Source organism: Durio zibethinus, chromosome 25 (assembly GCF_047325235.1).
Source record: "Durio zibethinus cultivar Kanyao isolate XHJ-2024 chromosome 25, ASM4732523v1, whole genome shotgun sequence".
NCBI lineage: Eukaryota > Viridiplantae > Streptophyta > Magnoliopsida > Malvales > Malvaceae > Durio > Durio zibethinus.
This window is the reverse complement of record NC_143186.1, coordinates 11,811,253-11,829,952: the sequence shown is the minus strand read 5'-3', so window position 1 is coordinate 11,829,952 and position 18,700 is coordinate 11,811,253. Positions and strand designations below refer to the sequence as shown.

General features: G+C 33.5%; 1 pseudogene; it reads left to right on the top strand.

The window, feature by feature from the left end:
- Window positions 1-900: 900 nt before the first annotated feature.
- On the top strand, window positions 901-17,784 carry LOC111276317 (uncharacterized; annotated as a pseudogene).
- The last annotated feature ends 916 nt before the right edge of the window (window positions 17,785-18,700 follow it).

Genomic DNA, 18,700 nt, shown 5'->3' with positions numbered 1-18,700 from the left:
TCTGAGCTGAGTTAAGTTTAACTTAAACTCCTATGGCCAAGACATTGTTTGGGTCAAATGAAGAACCCAATCCATGAGTATCTAAATAGGAGAGACTATTTAGTTGGGCTCATGAACAAATTTCTTGTCTTACCTCTCTATCCTTAATACAGTTTCTGCGTTGGCTACATGATTACCTACCCATTACCTAATAATTAGTAATACACTGAAAGTGAAACTTGTAAATTATATTTTTAGCTTATAATTGGCTATAGTTAATTTCTTACAGTCAAGTTAGTTATGGAGAAAAGAAGACAAAAGTGATATATAGCAAAAAAGGGATTAATTAATTGGAATCTTGCTAATTATGACACCTTATTATCTAGTTCAGATGATAGGATAGAATTAAATGGCATCCTTCTTTCTCCTTTTGTGTACTTAATAAAAAAAAAAAAAAGGTGTGATCAGAACAAATTAATTTATAAAAGGCCCGAATGACAATGTTTGCTAAAGCTCAGAAGGAAAATTTGGGAACATATATATCTGCCAGAAATGAAATGGAGACAAAGGGATATTAGCAAAAGTTTCCTACCAAACTCCAATTAAAGAGGTCAAAACCTTAAACGTGTGGGAAAATCCTATTACAGCTCCCTAATTTCAATTCAATTGGCAATGCATAAAGATTTTCAAAGTTGCGGATAATAGCAACCCATTTTTTAAAGAGAGAAAAAAAACTATATATGCAAGTAGATATTGCATTCATGATTAACCAAATTTAAGTATTTCATATTTAAAAAAAAAAACCAAACAAATGAACAAACAAATTAATATATAATTAGATAAATCCAACATAAAATTATATTAAAACCTTATCTTTCTTGCTAAGACATGGCCCCGCTGGCATAACAACTTTATGGCCTCGTTGGCATAACAACTTCTTTTTGTTGCCACAAGACATTATAAAATAGGAGGACTAGCAGCTTGGTATTTGTGACAAAACATATATTCTCCATATCTGGAAGTTCTAGCTAGAGAAAATTGGTAATGGAGGTATACTGGAGATGGGGCTGTCTGCGTCTGATAATGCTGTTTTTTTGCTGTTTTGAGTTTCATGTTATGGCTAGTACCAAACATTACATATCGGCCATCGGAGATCCTGGAATGAGAAGAGATAATCTCAGGGTGGCTATGAGTCGTGGAACCAATGCAATGAGGTAGGTGAAGAGGTTTCCGACATGGGAAGTCCAAGAATGGCGGATTGCTTCGACATTGACAATACAACATCTTCAGGTAAATCATCTTAATTGTCAAATGTCAATCATCTTTGTTATGTCAAAACCCACTCAATAATCATTCAAGCAAGCAAAAGCGTAATCAAAAAATAAATCATACACAAAAAAAGAAAAAGAATGAAAAGTGATCTGCATAAAAGATTTAATATCAATTTTTAATCCTGAAATGAGTGAATTAGTTTATGGAACATTGAAGGAATTTGATTTTAAACTATTGGCTTAATTGGAATCATATTTTTATCAAATCGATTATTAATTTGTTACGTCTCCACTAAACTTCGTCAATTCCTTATTGTTTTCTTGGAGTAAAGTCAGGTTAATTCACAAGGTGGATAATGATGATAACAAGCTCGGAATGTTAAATGGGTCGTATGGAGAAATAAAGGCAAAGGACATTGACTTATATGCTGCTGAGAAAGAAATTTATTTGGGAAAAAAATGCCAAGTTGAAGATGAACCAAGGCCATGGCAATTTTGGATGATAATGCTCAAAAGTGGTAACATGGACACATTAGCTGCTATATGCCCGGAAAACGGCAAGAAAGCGAAGCCCTTCCGGCAGGATTCTCGGTTTCCATGCTTCGGCAAAGGTTGCATGAACATGCCTACGATATACCATGACTATACTAGCATTCACGGGATGGATAACAATACACTGAGGGGAAGCTTCTATGGGACATGGGATTTAGACGCTAATGTTAGAAATGGTGTGATTGGCAATGACACTTCTTATTATAATGTGACATGGGTAAAGGAAATTGGAAAAGGAAGTTGGATTTTTGTAGACACCAATTTTGTCGGGGTCTATTGTTTTAATAATAATAATAATAATAATAATTTAAAATAAAATAATAATTATTAATTATATAAAAAAACACAAAAAAATAAAAAAACAGAAAGTAGGGTGGTTGGCTTGCTGCCGCCCCCGACCAGCCACCCTATAGCCCTCTGACCCCCACACTCACCAGCCTACAGTCACATACAGCCACCCTACAACCACCTAGATCCCCTTTTGAACCCATTCAAATACGGATTTGAACCCCTTCTAAAAAAAAAAGCCCTATCGAACCCCTTTCAACCTCTCTCTCGGAGATTCCTTCTCGAAATCTTTCGGACAGTTCTTCACCTCCAGACACACTGCCTACAATACCCTCTCAGACACCCAGACACACCAAAGAAAATCCTTCAACCCACACCAAGCACGAAAACAGAAACACAAAAACAGAAACAAAAAAAAAAGTCAAACAATCCTCCTTGTAGGGAGGAACCTCAGCGCCAGAAAGCCTTGTAAACAAGCAAAGAAATCATCAGTGTCTTTTTCATAAAAAAAAAGAGAGAAAGAGAAAGGAAACAGAAACTTTGAGCCCCAATCTACGCTGATCGGGACTGTTTCTGGTAAAACGAACGTCGAATCTGGAAAGATCTCGTTGAAAGGAGCTTCTAGAAGCTTTTTGGTCTTTTCAACCGCCGACGACCCAGACCGCTGCCGGAGCGACGGTCCGACGCCAGACGCCGACGGAACCTAAGATCTCTCCCAAAAAGCTCTGAAAATTTTTTTTCGGAAAGGGGGAAGGAATGAGTTGAAAAAAAAAAAAGAGTCTTTTATAGGGGAACAAAGAGCCAAAACGATGTCGTCTGGACCAGGGAGGATCTGCGCACGCGCCCGTGACCCGACCCGAGATCCGCGCAAACTGACCCACCAACCCGCTTTAGCCAACCTTGAATCGGTTCAGATGAACCGCCAATAAACCGATCCGAACTGTTGGATCGTCGAATCGCTGATTGAACCGTCAAATTGGTCAAACCGGTTTAGACCAGCGTTGACCGATCCAGTTCAGGTAAAAAATTTTTTTTTTTTGAATTTTTATATTATTATTTTTGTTATTTTAAGTATATTTTTATATTTATGCATGATAAATTTCTAAATTTGTTAGAATAAATGTTTAATTGTTTTAATAATAATAAATTTGAAAACAAATAATAATTAAATATATATTAAAAATGCTAAAAAAAAATTATCATTATTATTATATTTTTCCTGCCTAGATGTTGGAGGGAATAAAAAATATTTTTTTAAAAAATAATTTCGCCTAGATGTTGGAGAATTATTATAAATTTTCATAAAAAAAAAACATAAGAAATTTTTAATTAGTTTTCAAAAATTATAAAAAATTGAACATGCTCCGAAAGTCCGCCTAGATGATGGGGATTTTTAGAGATGTTCGCATTTTGCTTAAACCTTAAACACTAATTTTTAATTTTCAAAATCCTAAGTTATTAAAACCCCCTAAAAATCTAAAATCCCCTAAAATTCAAAACCTCTTAAAATCCAAAGTCCTAAAAATCCTAAAGACACGTGTGAAAATTCTATTTGAAGCAATTTGTTCCCGAATGCCACCTAGATGATGGGGTATTTAGGAAATTTTACTTCGTTAAGTCTTTTCACACGATTTCTTAATTTGCATTAATAATGAGATTAATAAATAAAAAGTATAATAGTAAATTGGGATCTTAACTATAAACAGTCGCACCTAAGCTCTGCCTAGATGTTGGAGAGTTAGGGTGGTCTCATTATACTTAAGAATTCAACTTTTAAATTACATTTCATTTTACATAACATTCATTGACATACACATTAGCATGTTATTATTAGTATTTATTTGTACTATTCTGTCTTTAATTTTTATTTGTGCTACTTTTAAAAAAAATTATGATATTACAAAATAAAATAAAAATAACATTTCAAAAAAAATAATTCTTGGTACTCTGCCTAGATGTTGGAGAGTCACCAACAATTTTCTATAAAGAGTGCTATTTCATTTTAAGGATTGTTGTGTTAAATCTTAAGCGAAAAGAGTTATTTTAAATTCTGCCTAGACGATGGAGAATTTTAAGATAATTCTTTAACTTAAAGATTTTCTTAATAGTTCTAAATAAATATTTTAGCAAAATTTTATTTTTTTAAGTGAAGGGAATTAGTGTTAAATTTTAAATTAAAAATCATTTTTATCCAACACCCAAAATAGCGCGTAATTAAATGGTACCAATTTATGGGCATTGTGGGGGTGCTAATCCTTCCCCACGCGTAATCGACTCCCAGACCCAACCTGATTTTTCATAGACCGAAATTATTTTTTTGATAAACTTTAAATCCGTTTTTATAGTTTTATTAAAAAGATAAATTTTTGGGTGGCCAATCATACCTTAACAAAGATTGGTGGCGACTCCCTACTTTTTTATTTTCCTTGATTTTAAACATCATCTTTTACGTCTGGCGGTCCCAAAATCGTTATGACAGCTTGGTGATTCCACTGGGGACTTATTTGAGAGTCATGCCAAAATTTTAATTATGCGCTATTGACAATAGTTGGATTTAATTGATTTTATTTGATATTTAATTTAATTTCTTTTATTCTATTTTTTGAAAACATTCATGTTAATAAATAAAATAAATTAGGTGTTAGTTATTACTTCATTTTGATTTATTCATGTTATTTTGATTAATACATTGCTTTACACACACTTTCCATATTCATTCGCATGCATGAGCTCTATTCCCGGGCTCCATCCCTTTTAAGAGGAAGTGAAGTAGCTATGCTCTCGTGAGGTGATAACCTCCGTATTTGCTAGCAAAATACTTCCACTCAGATTGAACCCTTTTCGTTAATAACCCATAATGGGTGAAGATCGGGGAACCTCATTAGTTTCTAATAGGCAATAATGTGATGAATAGTCTGGGAACCTTTAGACATATAAATCATAACCCAACATATCGTGAGCCATAGGAAACCTACCTAGGATAGAGCCATGCCACCTTTTTCAAAAATTACCAAAATTAGGACATTATACATTATATTATTTGGTTGTATGGTTGTTATATTATTTCTCTTACTTGTTTGTTTTGAATTCTCGAGTCATTTTTTTATTTTTTATAATCTTTGATTGTGTGCATTATATTTGAATATGTGGTATTTATTTTAGGTCAATCATTGAAAAAAAAAAAAGACAAAAGAACATTTCCAAAGATTAAGGATTTTTTTTAAATTCTTTGTTTATTGGTCGAATAAAGACTAATTTTCAAGCCTTATTTCTTTTTTTTTTCCTTCTCAAAATAAATTTTTTTTTCGTATTTTATTTCATCCTTCGCATTTCATACATCATACATGTATCTCACCCCATGTGCATTATAATAGGATAATACGTGCATTCCATCATATCCATATCAATAAGTAACACACGTATTTTACTTCATGCACATGCATCCCATGCACTTCTTGACAAGTAGTACATGCATTCTATCTCATTACGTATCTTAAGGCAGTGTTTACCTTATTAAGCTAGCATAACACATGCATTGCATTTCATACATACATATCTCATACATACAGTAGGTCCGTGCATTCCATACAAGTATGCTGCATTAGTCATAAGAATACATTTCATCATTCACGTAAATATGTCATTGCATTTCATGCATATAGATTCATGAATAATAGGGTCGTATGGAACATACATTGCATTTCATATCCCACCATTCTTGTAACATAACATTGCATTTTTTTGCATACACATTCATGGTTGACGAAAATTTTTATTTAGGTCTTTGTACATATAAAAATCCATTGTCATGAGTATATATGCATTTTGTGACATTCTCATATTCATGTATTCATAAACATACTTTGTGTGTCTTGTTTTTGTGATATTCATTCAATAAGGGTAATAGTCTAGAATTTTTTATCTAAGTTCTGGAATAAAATGTCTGTCTTGGTGAGAATCAGAGTGATGAAAATGAGAGATCAATTGGAAGCAAGGATTAGTGCTTTAGAGTTGAATCAAGAGGAATTATGGCTTGAGCTTCGAGAGATGAAACTATAGATGGCTCAATTGATAGAAATGGTTAAATGTAGTGATGGAGTTGAATTTGTTCCTCCTCAAAAACCGTTGTCACTACCGTCAAGTCAAGGTTAATTGGCTCTCGTTAGTTCCAGCACTCTGTCAGAGCATGCTAAAGTATTGGGTGATTTGAACAGTGATCGAAGTTTAGGCGAACTCAAGAGAGGAATTAGTGAACAAGCCACGCAAATGACTGAACTCAAGAGTTTGATTTCCAATAAGGAGTCACTTGGCTTCAAACAACCATCACCAACTATCTCGAGTCCTAACCCATACCTAAATCCTCCTTATGACCATTTTCAACCTCCTTTCCAAACACCTAGGATTAGACCCCCAATTTTCATGCAACCACCAAGAATTTCACACTTGAACCCATATCCACCATCTCATATTTCACAATCGCTTGTTCAGCATGATATCCCGTCATTACCTTTTAAACCCGATCTTCGACCCAGAGTTTCTCAATTCACCTCAAGACCAACTATACCAACACTTTTTCAGCAAAGCAAACCAACCATAAGACAAAAAAACTCTGGTAACACCAAAGAAAAAGCTCCTATTGATCCAATACTCATATCCTACATAGAGTTATATCCATTGCTCATAGGGAATTACCTCATTGCCCCTATCCCTGTTGAACCTCACAAACCACCTTTTCCTAAATGGTATAGCCCTAATGCCCAATGTGAATACCATTTTGGTGTTGTGGGCCATTCTTTGAAAGGTTGCATAGCTTTGAAACATAGGGTGCAGAGATTGATGAAAGTCGGATATCTGAGTTTTGATGTCAAGATGAAACCAGTTATTCATAAGAACCCTTCTTTGATCCATGTCGAAATAGTAGGCAGTGCTGCAGGTAATAGTAAAGTTGGTCAAGATGATGAATAAAAAGCTTTTTAAGCAAAGAGTTATCCTTTCTAGTAATCATAGTCAATTATTTTTTAGGTGAGACAAAGGGAAGTGAGAGCAGGTCTGGCACCTTTTGGCCCTAACCCTAGAATCGTTCATAATATGTAAACTTGATGCTTTTGAAAATGAATGGAAACTTCTTTTAACCTAGATTTTCTATGAATTGATGTATCTGTTTATTTTATTGGCATGCCTGAAAGAGTGTAAGAAAGAATGATAGTTGCAAGTATGTTTTCACCAAACTTTTGAGACAGAAAGGATATATCTAGATGACCCATTTTGAATGTAGGTTGGAATTCAAGTTTCCCCTCACTAAAGTAACAAAATTTGACTTGCATATCATGCATCATTTGCTTGAATTCATTATTTTTCATGCCAGCTAAGGACAAGGAATGATAATTGTAAATATACTTTCGTCAAACCTTCGAAGCAATTTTTTTTATATAATAGAATTCGTGCCATACATTTCTGACTTCTGGTAATTAATAAAATGTTCAAGGATAGCTATTCTAAAAAATAAGGTCAGTTGAGTCTGCACGCTTATAACATTCAAGTCAATACCAGAATCATGGAAAATGAAGATGCCAATCGAATGGACAGAGTAGAAAAGGCCCAAGGAGATATCAGTGAAACAGTTACAGGAATGCAATAAAACATGAACAGACAGTTGGCAGAATTAAAATAGATTTTAGCAAAGTTGACTAAAGGAAAAAGAATTGTTGAAACACACAGGGCAAGGGAGGAAACAGCTATTAAGACACCATTGTATCCATCTGGGTTCACATATATTCAAGACTCTCATATTCTGCAGGTACCTCCAGTAAATCATCAATCTTATGTTGGCCTTCCTGCCAAGATGCCATCAATTCAGACAAATATCAATCCTGGGCATACTTCTCATGACTTCATTACTGTGCCTAATATGGATGATTATAAAGAATTGAAAAAATTGAAAAGGGTGCCGATCCATCAAAAGATATAGTGATGAAAGATAAGTATGATCTGTTGAAAGAGAATTGAAAATAATTGAAAGCCATGATGTCTATGAGAATGCTGGCTCCAACGAGTTTAGTCTAGTGCCTGATCTCGTTATTCCATCAAAATTTAAAGCCCTAAATTTTAAGAAGTATAACAAAACTGGATGTCTTAAAATACATTTGGCTCAATACTATCACAAAATGGTTGGGTATACTGGTGATGAAAAGCTGCTTATTCATGTCTTTCAAGAAAGTTTGAGTGGAACAGCAGCTAATTGGTATCATAGTTTGAAAAGCAGTCAAATTCGTACTTGAAGAGATTTATCACGGGCATTCTTGAAGCAATACCAGTATATGTTGGAGTTGGCTCTGGACCGATTAACCCTTCAAAATATGAGAAAAAACCCTAATGGAAGCTATAAAGAATATGCTGTTAGATGAAAGAATATGGCATCGTAGGTACAACCACCTCTTACCAATAGAGAGTTGAATTCCCTGTTATGGATACCCTTCTTTTTCCATATTATGATAAGTTGATCAGTAATACTTCATCAGAGTTTACGAATTTATTATTTACTGTGGGTAGAATTGAGGATGGGATAAGAAGGGGAAGAATTATAAATACTGGTGATGAAAAAAGAAGAGATATTTTTGTAAAACAAGCCCAAAAAATAATTGTTAAAGGGCAAAATGAGAGAAATCTCACCATGATGCAGGAAGATCCAACGGATGATTATTCACAATGGTTACCATATTACCCCCAACCAATATTTTTGATCGATGATTTTTCTCAACCACTTCATCTGTGTGCTCAAATTCCTTCACCAAGAACAGAACCAAGGATCAACTTAAGCCATTCACAGAGTCGTAAGAGAAAGAAAGCCAAAGTGTATCATTCACTTTCGATACCTTACACTGAGCTCTTTACTTTGCTGATAGAGAATCATATGATCTCTGTTGTTCCTGTAAGACCCAGAAAGCCTTTGTACCCAAAATGGTATGATCCTAATGCTAAATGTGAATTTCATGATAGAGTTAAGGGGCATTCCATAAAAGATTGTACTACCTTCAAGGATAAAGTTCAAGCTTTGATCGACGCAGATACTGTAAAGTTTAAAAAGCTAGCTGGTGGTTTTGATGATTGATAGTAGTAAAGTTACAAGTTAGTGATGCTAAAGTTGAAACATCAACGGAAAAACTTTTGTTTATGTAACTTTGAATATCACCTCAAGAGTATGATCTAGATAATAAATTTTTTTTGGTCAAGTCTTAAGGTTTGCATTGCATGAGTAAACATTGTGCATCATAGTGTTTTATTTCGTGTAAGTTTCGATATATAGTTGATTTTTCTATAAAAAAAAAAGAGGAAGGATGTTAGATATGAATAAAGCCCTATGTGGTTAAGTACCGAGGCTAAAGAAATATCTTGAAAAAAAAGTAAAAAAAAAAAGAAAAAATGAAGTTTTAAGTCTAAGATGAATTGGCGATCACTATTAAAAAATTTTTCAAATACCTAAATGCCAATCTGCTCATTCAGTTGACCCCATTTCATCAGTCATGTCCCCTTGATAGCCTTGAATTCAAATTTGTGAACCTTATTTTCACTTGATATTGTTGTTATATCAAAAGGTAATTTTTTTTCTAAGGTAATGAACAAATGAAACAGCCATTGAAAAATATGTGGTTTCGAGGAAATCAAGTTTATATGACTTTCTTTTTCTTCTTTTTTTTTGGAATTCAAATGTGATAATTTGATATGACAAGATTATGCTGCAGTTCCAAAATTTTCAAATCCAAATCTTGTAAAATGCACTTAAGCATACTACCCTTTCAGCTTTTTATCCCAAAATTAACTCGATCCTTTGTCTTGAGGTATATTTGTCAGAAAAAAAATACCTCCTTACCTCTAAGGCAACTTGAGTTATGATTAACCCTTTTGTTCTTTTTTTGTGGAGTAACTTTGATCATTTGATACCTTAAACATGTTTGCCCCACATAATCCTTTTCTTATCCATTTCATATGACCCTTCCCTTGTAATTACCATTCTCTTGGGTGGTTTGCTAAAATAGGGCATCTTTCATAAAAATGTGTTACTGGCAAAATGAATCTAAGTGTGAGCTATGGGGGCAAAAAAAAAAACAAAACAAAAAAAAGAGAGAAAAAAAAATTGATTATGACTTCATGCACTAAAAAAATTTCAGCAAATCCAAAAAGGTCATGACAAAGTCAAGGTTTTGAAAAAAAAAAAAACCAAAAAATTTTTTTTAAGATAAAAAACCTTTTTTCAAGTTCATTTTCTTGAAGAGTAGTCTTCAATTTAAGTGTTTATGCTTGAAGTGACAAATGGCTATCTTTCATTATCTCTTCACAAAAATAAAAATTTATCTCTTGTTACCCTTTTAAGCCTGATTGAATTTTTTCAAACCATGACTAAAGATCACCTTCCATATTGGGGGTAAAAAAAAAAGAATGCATTTGAAGGATAAGAATGAAAATGTCTAATGGAATCTCATGTGATAGGGGCACAAACCCAGTATAAAAGTTCATAAAAGTTTTGAATCCATTCAGTGAAAAGATGTAAAAAAAAAAGAAAGGAAAGGAAGAATAAAAAAAAAAAAGAAATGAATGGGTGGAAAGCATAAAATATAATATACCTTAGAGTGTATCCTTCCAATGAAAAATGATCCTTAGTTTTAAATACCCTCAAATACTTGTTTTGGGCTTTTTTATCCTTTTCTTTGGCAACCATGAACCTTAACCTACATTACAACCTTTAAAAAGTCCATATTGGATTAGGCATAAAAGCTTAAACTTGAAAAGTTTCTCTTGAAAAAATGAACATGAATTTTTTTAGTTTTTCTTTTTGAAAAAAAATTCTTTTCCTCTTTTGGATTAGATTTGAATTCTCAAGTGCATGGTGTGTAAAAAAAAAAAAAGAGAAAAATAAAAATAAAAGTGGCTCTAAGGTGAAAACCCTCAAAAGGGCAGTCTAGAGCCAACCCTAAAAGGTCACTCCTGATGCTAATTATGGTGGATGCTAAACAAAAGTAAAGCCAAACATTTTTGAAAGACCTGAAATATCAAAGCCATAGAAGTCTGAGATGGGTTGATTATTCCCATATAACCCTTTAAAATCTCAAGCCCTTAAAGCTGATCTTGACATCTATCAAAATGTCGCATTTGGAGACTAAGAAAAATATTGAATATGTTTGATTTTCAAGGAATTCATGCTTTTAGAAAAGCTTGTGTTTCATTTGTGAGCTTATATGCCTCTTTCACTCCCTCCAAGGATTGAAACATTTTGAATCAACATCACTATCTATAGAACTATTACATCCATTTGGAAAGAAAATCCTCACATTTTTCATTTTTTATAGGGATCGTCAAATTATAAAAAAAAAAATTTAAAGCCTAGTTTATCTGGCCATTAATGAAGCTTTAAGCCCAGCTTATCTGGCCATTAATGAAGCTTTAAGCCTAGTTTATCTGACCAACAATGACATTTAAGCCCAGTTTATCTGGCCATCAATGAAGCTTTAAGCTCAATTTATCTGGCCATCAATGAAACTTTAAGCTTAGTTTATCTAGTCATCAATGAAACTTTAAGCCCAATTTATCTCGCCATCAATGACACTTTAAGCCCAATTTATCTGGCCTCAAATGAAGATTTAAGCCCAGTTTATCTGGCCTCAAATGAAGTTTTAAGCTCAATTTATCTGGCCATCAATGACATTTAAGCCCAGTTTATCTGGCCATCAATGAAGCTTTAGAAGCTTTAAACCTAGTTTATCTAACCATCAATGAAACTTTAAGCCCAGTTTATCTGGTCATTAATGAAGTTTTAAGCCCAGTTTATCTGGTCATCAATGAAGATTTAAGTCCAGTTTATCTGACCATTAATAAAGTTTTAAGCCCAGTTTATCTGGCCTCAAATGAAGTTTTAAGCTCAGTTTATCTGGCCATCAATGACATTTAAGCCCAGTTTATCTGGTCATTAATGAAGCTTTAAGCCCAGTTTATCTGGCCATTAATGAAGTTTTAAGCCCAGTTTATCTGACCATCAATGAAACTTTAAGCCCAGTTTATCTGACCATTAATGAAGTTTTAAGCCTAGTTTATCTGACCATCAATGAAGATTTAAGCCCAATTTATCTGACCATTAATGAAGCATTTAAACCCAGTTTATCTGGCCATCAATGATATTTAAGCCCAATTTATCTGGTCATTAATGAAGCTTTAAGCCTAGCTTATCTGGCCATCAATGAGGCTTTAAGCCCAGTTTATCTGGTCAAATGAAGATTTAAGCCCAGTTTATCTGGCCATCAATGAAGCTTTAAGCCCAGCTTATCTGGCCATTAATGAAGCTTTAAGCCCAGTTTATCTGGCCATTAATAAAGATTTAAGCCTAGTTTATCTGGCCATTAATGAAGCTTTAAGCCCAGTTTATCTGGCCTCAAATGAAGATTTAAGCCAGTTTATCTGACCATCAATGATATTTAAGCCCAGTTTATCTGGCCTCAAATGAGGTTTTAAGCCCAGTTTAGCTGGCCTTCAATAAAATTTAAGCCCAGTTTATTTGACCCCAAAAGAAGTTTTAGAGTTTCAAAGTTCTATCCAAAATAAAAATTCTCGATGCATAACCTTTTGAAAGATCTTGCATTTGCATTACTTGTATCATGAAAAGACATTTAACCTACAAAAAAAAAATAGAGATATTCAAATTTGCATTGCTCATCTGTGCATCATGAAAGGGATATTTGCATTTGCATCAATTACATCCGTACCATAAGAAAGACATTTATATTTGCATCACTTGCATTTGCACTTGCACAAGATATTTGCATTCGCACCATAAAAAAAATCGTATTTGCACAACCATGGCATCCGCATCCTAAGAAAAGGTATTTGTAGAAGCATTTACATGAAAAAAACATTGTCATTGTCAAATATAGTTGCATCAAGCATTGGTATTCTTACATTTGCATTGAGATTTGTATTTTTATCAACATTTCCATTAGCATCATTTAATCAAGATGGACATTTGTATCATTGATTGCATTCATTAACTCTGATTTTAAAAAAAACATTTTCAAAAAAAAAATTAAAATTTTTAAAGTTTCATTGCCTCTGATTATAAGGAGCATTCAAAGATTTTGAGATTTGTAAGACCTCCGGGCATAATCTTTAAAAGCCTCTACGCATGACTTTCAAGATTAAAAGATTTTCAAATTTTAAAGTTTCATCGCCTCTGATTATGAAGAGCATTCAAAGATTTTGAAATTTGTAAGACCTCCGGGCATAATCTCTAAGACTTCCGGGCATAATCTATAACACCTCCGGGCATAATTCTATAAGACCTCTAGGCATGATTTCTAAGACTTTCAGGCATAAATTTGATTTACGGTGTTATCCCGATCAATTCTTTATCTTTTGACTTGCGGTATTATCCCAGTCAATTCTGTAAGACCTTCGGGCATGATTCTGTAAGACTTCGAGCATGATTTGTAAGACCTCACGGCATAAATTTGATTCGTGATATTATCTCGATCGATTTATTATTTTTCGACTTGTGGTATCATCCCAATCGTTTTGTGTTTTTAAAAACAAAAAAAAAAAAATGATTCGAACAAAATCGTTGTCTTTGTTTTTGCCCTATTCCTGATTCTCAGTAATGTGCAAAGATGGACAGCTATAGACATCGATTTTGTCCGGGTCTACTGTTTTAATTTTAATAACAATAATAATAATAATAATAATTTAAAATAAAATAATAATTATTAATTATATAAAAAAACATAAAAAAATAAAAAAACAAAAAATAGGGTGGCTGGCTTGCTGTCGCCCCCGACCAGCCACCCTACAGCCATCTGACCAGCCCCCACACTCACCATCCTACAGCCACCTACAGCCACCCTACAACCACTTAGATCTCCTTTTGAACCCATTCAAATATGGATCTGAACCCATTCTTAAAAAAAAGCCCTCTCGAACCCCCTTCAACCTCTCTCACGGAGATCACTTCTCGAAATCTTTCGGACAGTTCTTCACCTCCAGACACACTGCCTACAATACCCTCTCAGACACCCAGACACACCAAAGAAAATCTTTCAACCCACAGCAACCACGAAAACATAAACACAAAAACAGAAACAAAAAAAAAGTCAAACAGTCCTCCCCGTATGGAGGAACCTCAGCGCCAGAAAGCCCTGTAAACAAGCAAAGAAATCATCAGTGACTTTTTCATAACAAAAAAAAGAGAAAAAGAGAAAGGAAACAGAAACTTTGAGCCCTGATCTACGTTGATCGGGGCTGTTTCTGGTAAAACGGACGTCGGATCTGGAAAGATCTCATTGAAAGGAGCTTCTGAAAGCTTTTTGGTGTTTTAAATCGCCGACGACGGCCGCCGGCGATGACCCAGACGACGACCGGAGTGGCGGTCCGACGCCGGACGCCGGCGGAACCTAAGAGCTCTCCCAAAAAGCTCTAAAAAATTTTTTTCTGAAAGGGGGAAGGAATGAGCTGAAAAAAAAATATGAGTCTTTTATAGGGGAACAAAGAGCCAAAACAACGTCGTCTGGACCAGGGAAGATCCGCGCGCGTGCCCGTGACCCGACCCGAGATCCGCGTAAATCGACCCACCAACCCGCTTCAGCCAACCTTGAACCGGCTCAGATGAACCGCCAGTAAATCGGTCTGAACCATCGGATTACCAAACCGCTGATTGAACAGTCGAACCGATCAGATCGGTCCAGACCAGCGTTGATCGGACCGTTGACCGGTCCGGTTCAGGTAAAAAAAAAATTTTTTGAATTTTTTTATATTATTATTTTTGTTATTTTAAGTATATTTTTATATTTATGCATGATAAATTTCTAAATTTGTTAGAATAAATGTTTAATTGTTTTAATAATAATAAAATTGAAAACAAATAATAATTAAATATATATTAAAATTGCTCAAAAAAAATTATCATTATTATTATATTTTCCCTACCTAGATGTTGGAGGGAATAAAAAATATTTTTTTAAAAAATAATTTCGCCTAGATGTTGGGGAATTATTATAAATTTTCATAAAAAAAAAAAAAACAAAAGCAATTTTTAATTAGTTTTCAAAAATTATAAAAAATTGAACATGCTCCGAAAGTCCGCCTAGATGATGGAGATTTTTAGAGATGTTCGCGTTTTACTTAAACCTTAAACACTAATTTTTAATTTTCAAAATCCTAAGTTGTTAAAACCCCCTAAAAATCCAAAATCTCCTAAAATTCAAAACCTCTTAAAATCCAAAGTCCTAAAAATCCTAAAGACACGTGTGAAAATTCTATTTGAAGCAATTTGTTCCCGAATGTCGCCTAGATGATGGGGTATTTAGGAAATTTTACTTCGTTAAGTCTTTTCACAAGATTTCTTAATTTGCATTAATAATGAAATTAATAAATAAAAAGTATAATAGTAAATAAGGATCTTAAATATAAACAATCACACTTAAGCTCTGCCTAGATGTTGGAGAGTTAGGGTGGTCTCATTATACTTAAGAATCCAACTTTTAAATTACATTTCATTTTACATAACATTCATTGACATACACATTAGCATGTTATTATTAGTATTTATTTGTATTATTCTGTCGTTAATTTTTATTTGTGCTACTTTTAAAAAAAATTATGATATTACAAAATAAAATAAAAATAACATTCCGAAAAAAATAATTTTTGATACTCTGCCTAGATGTTGGAGAGTCACCAACAATTTTCTATAAAGAGTGCTATTTCATTTTAAGGATTGTTGTGTTAAATCTTAAGCAAAAAGAGTTATTTTAAATTCTGCCTAGACGATGGAGAATTTTAAGATAATTTTTTAACTTAAAGATTTTCTTAATAGTTCTAAATAAATATTTTAGCAAAATTTTATTTTTTTAAGTGAAGAGAATTAGTGTTAAATTTCAAATTAAAAATTATTTTTATCCAACACCAAAAATAGTGCGTAATTAAATGGTACCAATTTATGGGCGTTGTAGGGGTGCTAATCCTTTCCCACGCGTAACCGACTCCTTGATCCAACCTGGTTTTTCATAGACCGAAATTATCTTTTTGATAAACTTTAAATCCGTTTTTATAGTTTTATTAAAAAGATAAACTTTTGGGTAGTCAATCACACCCTAACAAAGATTGGTGGTGACTCCCTCCTTTTTTATTTTCCTCGATTTTAAACATCATCTTTTACGTCTGGCGGTCCCAAAACCTTTATGACAATTTTTCATCATTTTTTGAAGACCTCATCGAGGTATCCATGGCTAATGCTATACTTAAGATCTGATGCCACAATAGGGTTTTCTGGTGGGTATCATTATCAGACAAGGGGTATGTCTAAAATTGTAAGTCATTTCTTCTTCTCATTACTTCAATTTTCAATCTAATGAAATATATAGATACAAGTTTTACTTCTCTTTAGGATAATTGAGGTCTAAAAAACTTCAAATCCATGCTTCTTCCTTCGAATTTTTCATATGTAAAGTTAGGAAATAAAAATAATTAATTGGAATAAAAATGATGGTCCAAGTATTACTCGTTCACGGTAATAATACATACAAATGCATACCGAATTTCAATCATGTTTAAATAGAGTTCATTAATTTTGATAGACTGTCAAGAAATTGTTTTTTCACAAATGTGATTAAGAAACTGATACATCCCAAAGAGTTTAAAAACTTCACTGCTATTAATGGATGAAATAATTTTTAAAAAATATTTATAATTCAATAATTAAATTGTTCCACATTTGACATATAACATAGGTTCCAAGGTCACCCAATTTCAAAGTGAGATTTACACTAAGCATAACCAAAGGAGGAGGTCCAAAAAGCCAGTTTTACCTCTTAGACATGGGAAGTTGTTGGAAAAACAATGGAAAGCCTTGTGATGGGGATGTGACCACAGATGTTACAAGGTACAGTGAGATGATCATAAACCCTAACGTCGAAGCATGGTGCAAGCCGGACCATCTCGATGCCTGCCCGCCTTACCACACACTTCCGAATGGGACTCGTATCCATCGAACTGATAAGAACAACTTCCCCTACGATGCTTACCATATTTATTGCTCCCCAGGTAATGGTGAGCACCCTGAGGAACCATACAATTTATGTGATGCCTATAGCAATCCTCAACCACAGGAGATATTGCAGATTTTGCCCCATAAAGTTTGGGGTGATTATGGGTATCCTACCAAGAAGGGTGAAGGTTGGATTGGAGATCCAAGAACTTGGGAGCTTGATGTTGGTAGACTATCTCAAGCAATTTATTTTTACCAGGTATGCAAATCTATATATATTTTTTTTTGTACAAAAGAGGTTGTAATGTAAAAATAGGAGAAAAGTTACAAGTGATGTGATTTAAACCTCAAAATTATTGGATGCTACTCTTTAAGTGTGATTGTATAAATAAATTGAATTAAGTTTCAAGTTTTATAATTCATAACTATAATCAAATAAATCTTACAAAAAGTAAAAAAATTATAATTAATACTTGCCAACTATATATTTACGGTTGTTTTTTCATACTAATTTCTTATACATGTTGGTTGATATGGCAGGATCCAGGCACAAAACCTGTGGAGAGACATTGGCCATCAATTGATTTGGGTGTTGAAATATACATCAGCAATGATGAAATAGCAGAATGGACTGTTAGTGATTTTGACATAATCATGCCCAAAGATTATATATCGTAATTCAACCCTAAAAATTAGCAAAAGAATTTTAAAAAAGAAAAAGAAATTGAAAATTCTTTTCCTCTCTCCCTTTCCCTCATATATATGTACATCAAAAAGTGATTAAAGATCAAATTGTATGTGGAATGTGCAGAATTATTATTCTCCAACCCTATTGAATTCCAAAATGTTCAACTTTCAATTCTATTTGCTTTTCTTTATTTCAAATAGCCATGTCCTTCTCTACCAACCTTCATAGTTCCTTTTCTTAATTCAGTCTTGCCAAACTTAGTTTTCGCCGATGAAGCCATGAAAGCGTTTCTTGGACGAAGCCATGAACATCCATTAATTTCACAAACAATCCTACATTTTTCATGTGAACCAATACAAAAATTTCAAAAAAAAAAAAAACATTTTTTCTTAAAAACTTTTGTTTCAAATGGATGTTAACAAAAAATTAATTCAAACTTTTCACAAGCAAGCTTAAAAGAGCAAATAAATAATTGTGTGATTTATTAGTAGAAGACTCTTGATTCTAGTGAAAAAAAAGTAAAATAAAATGCAAACCCTAAAAATAAACTTGTCTTAAGGTCAGACTACGCATTGCCAAAAGTTTCCTTGTTCCAGACTACCCTTTGATTTGTATTATGCCCCTCTTACTAGATGATACTGATAGGGTTAGGATGTACCTTACCTTAGTTTAAGTTATGCACGATTCCTTTCTCGACCGAAAAAGGAAAAAGACATGTCAAGTCTGGGCCCAAAAAAGTCACCCAATTTGCCGCGATTCAAAGCCAAGCCGACTCGGTTTATCATAAAATGTCAACAACGTTAACCCGTCCAACTAAAAATTTGAAAACCACCTTACCCAAATCAACTCAAATTCTTGAATTCCAAATGATACAAAATCGAAAAGTTCAACAACGAAATGATTCAA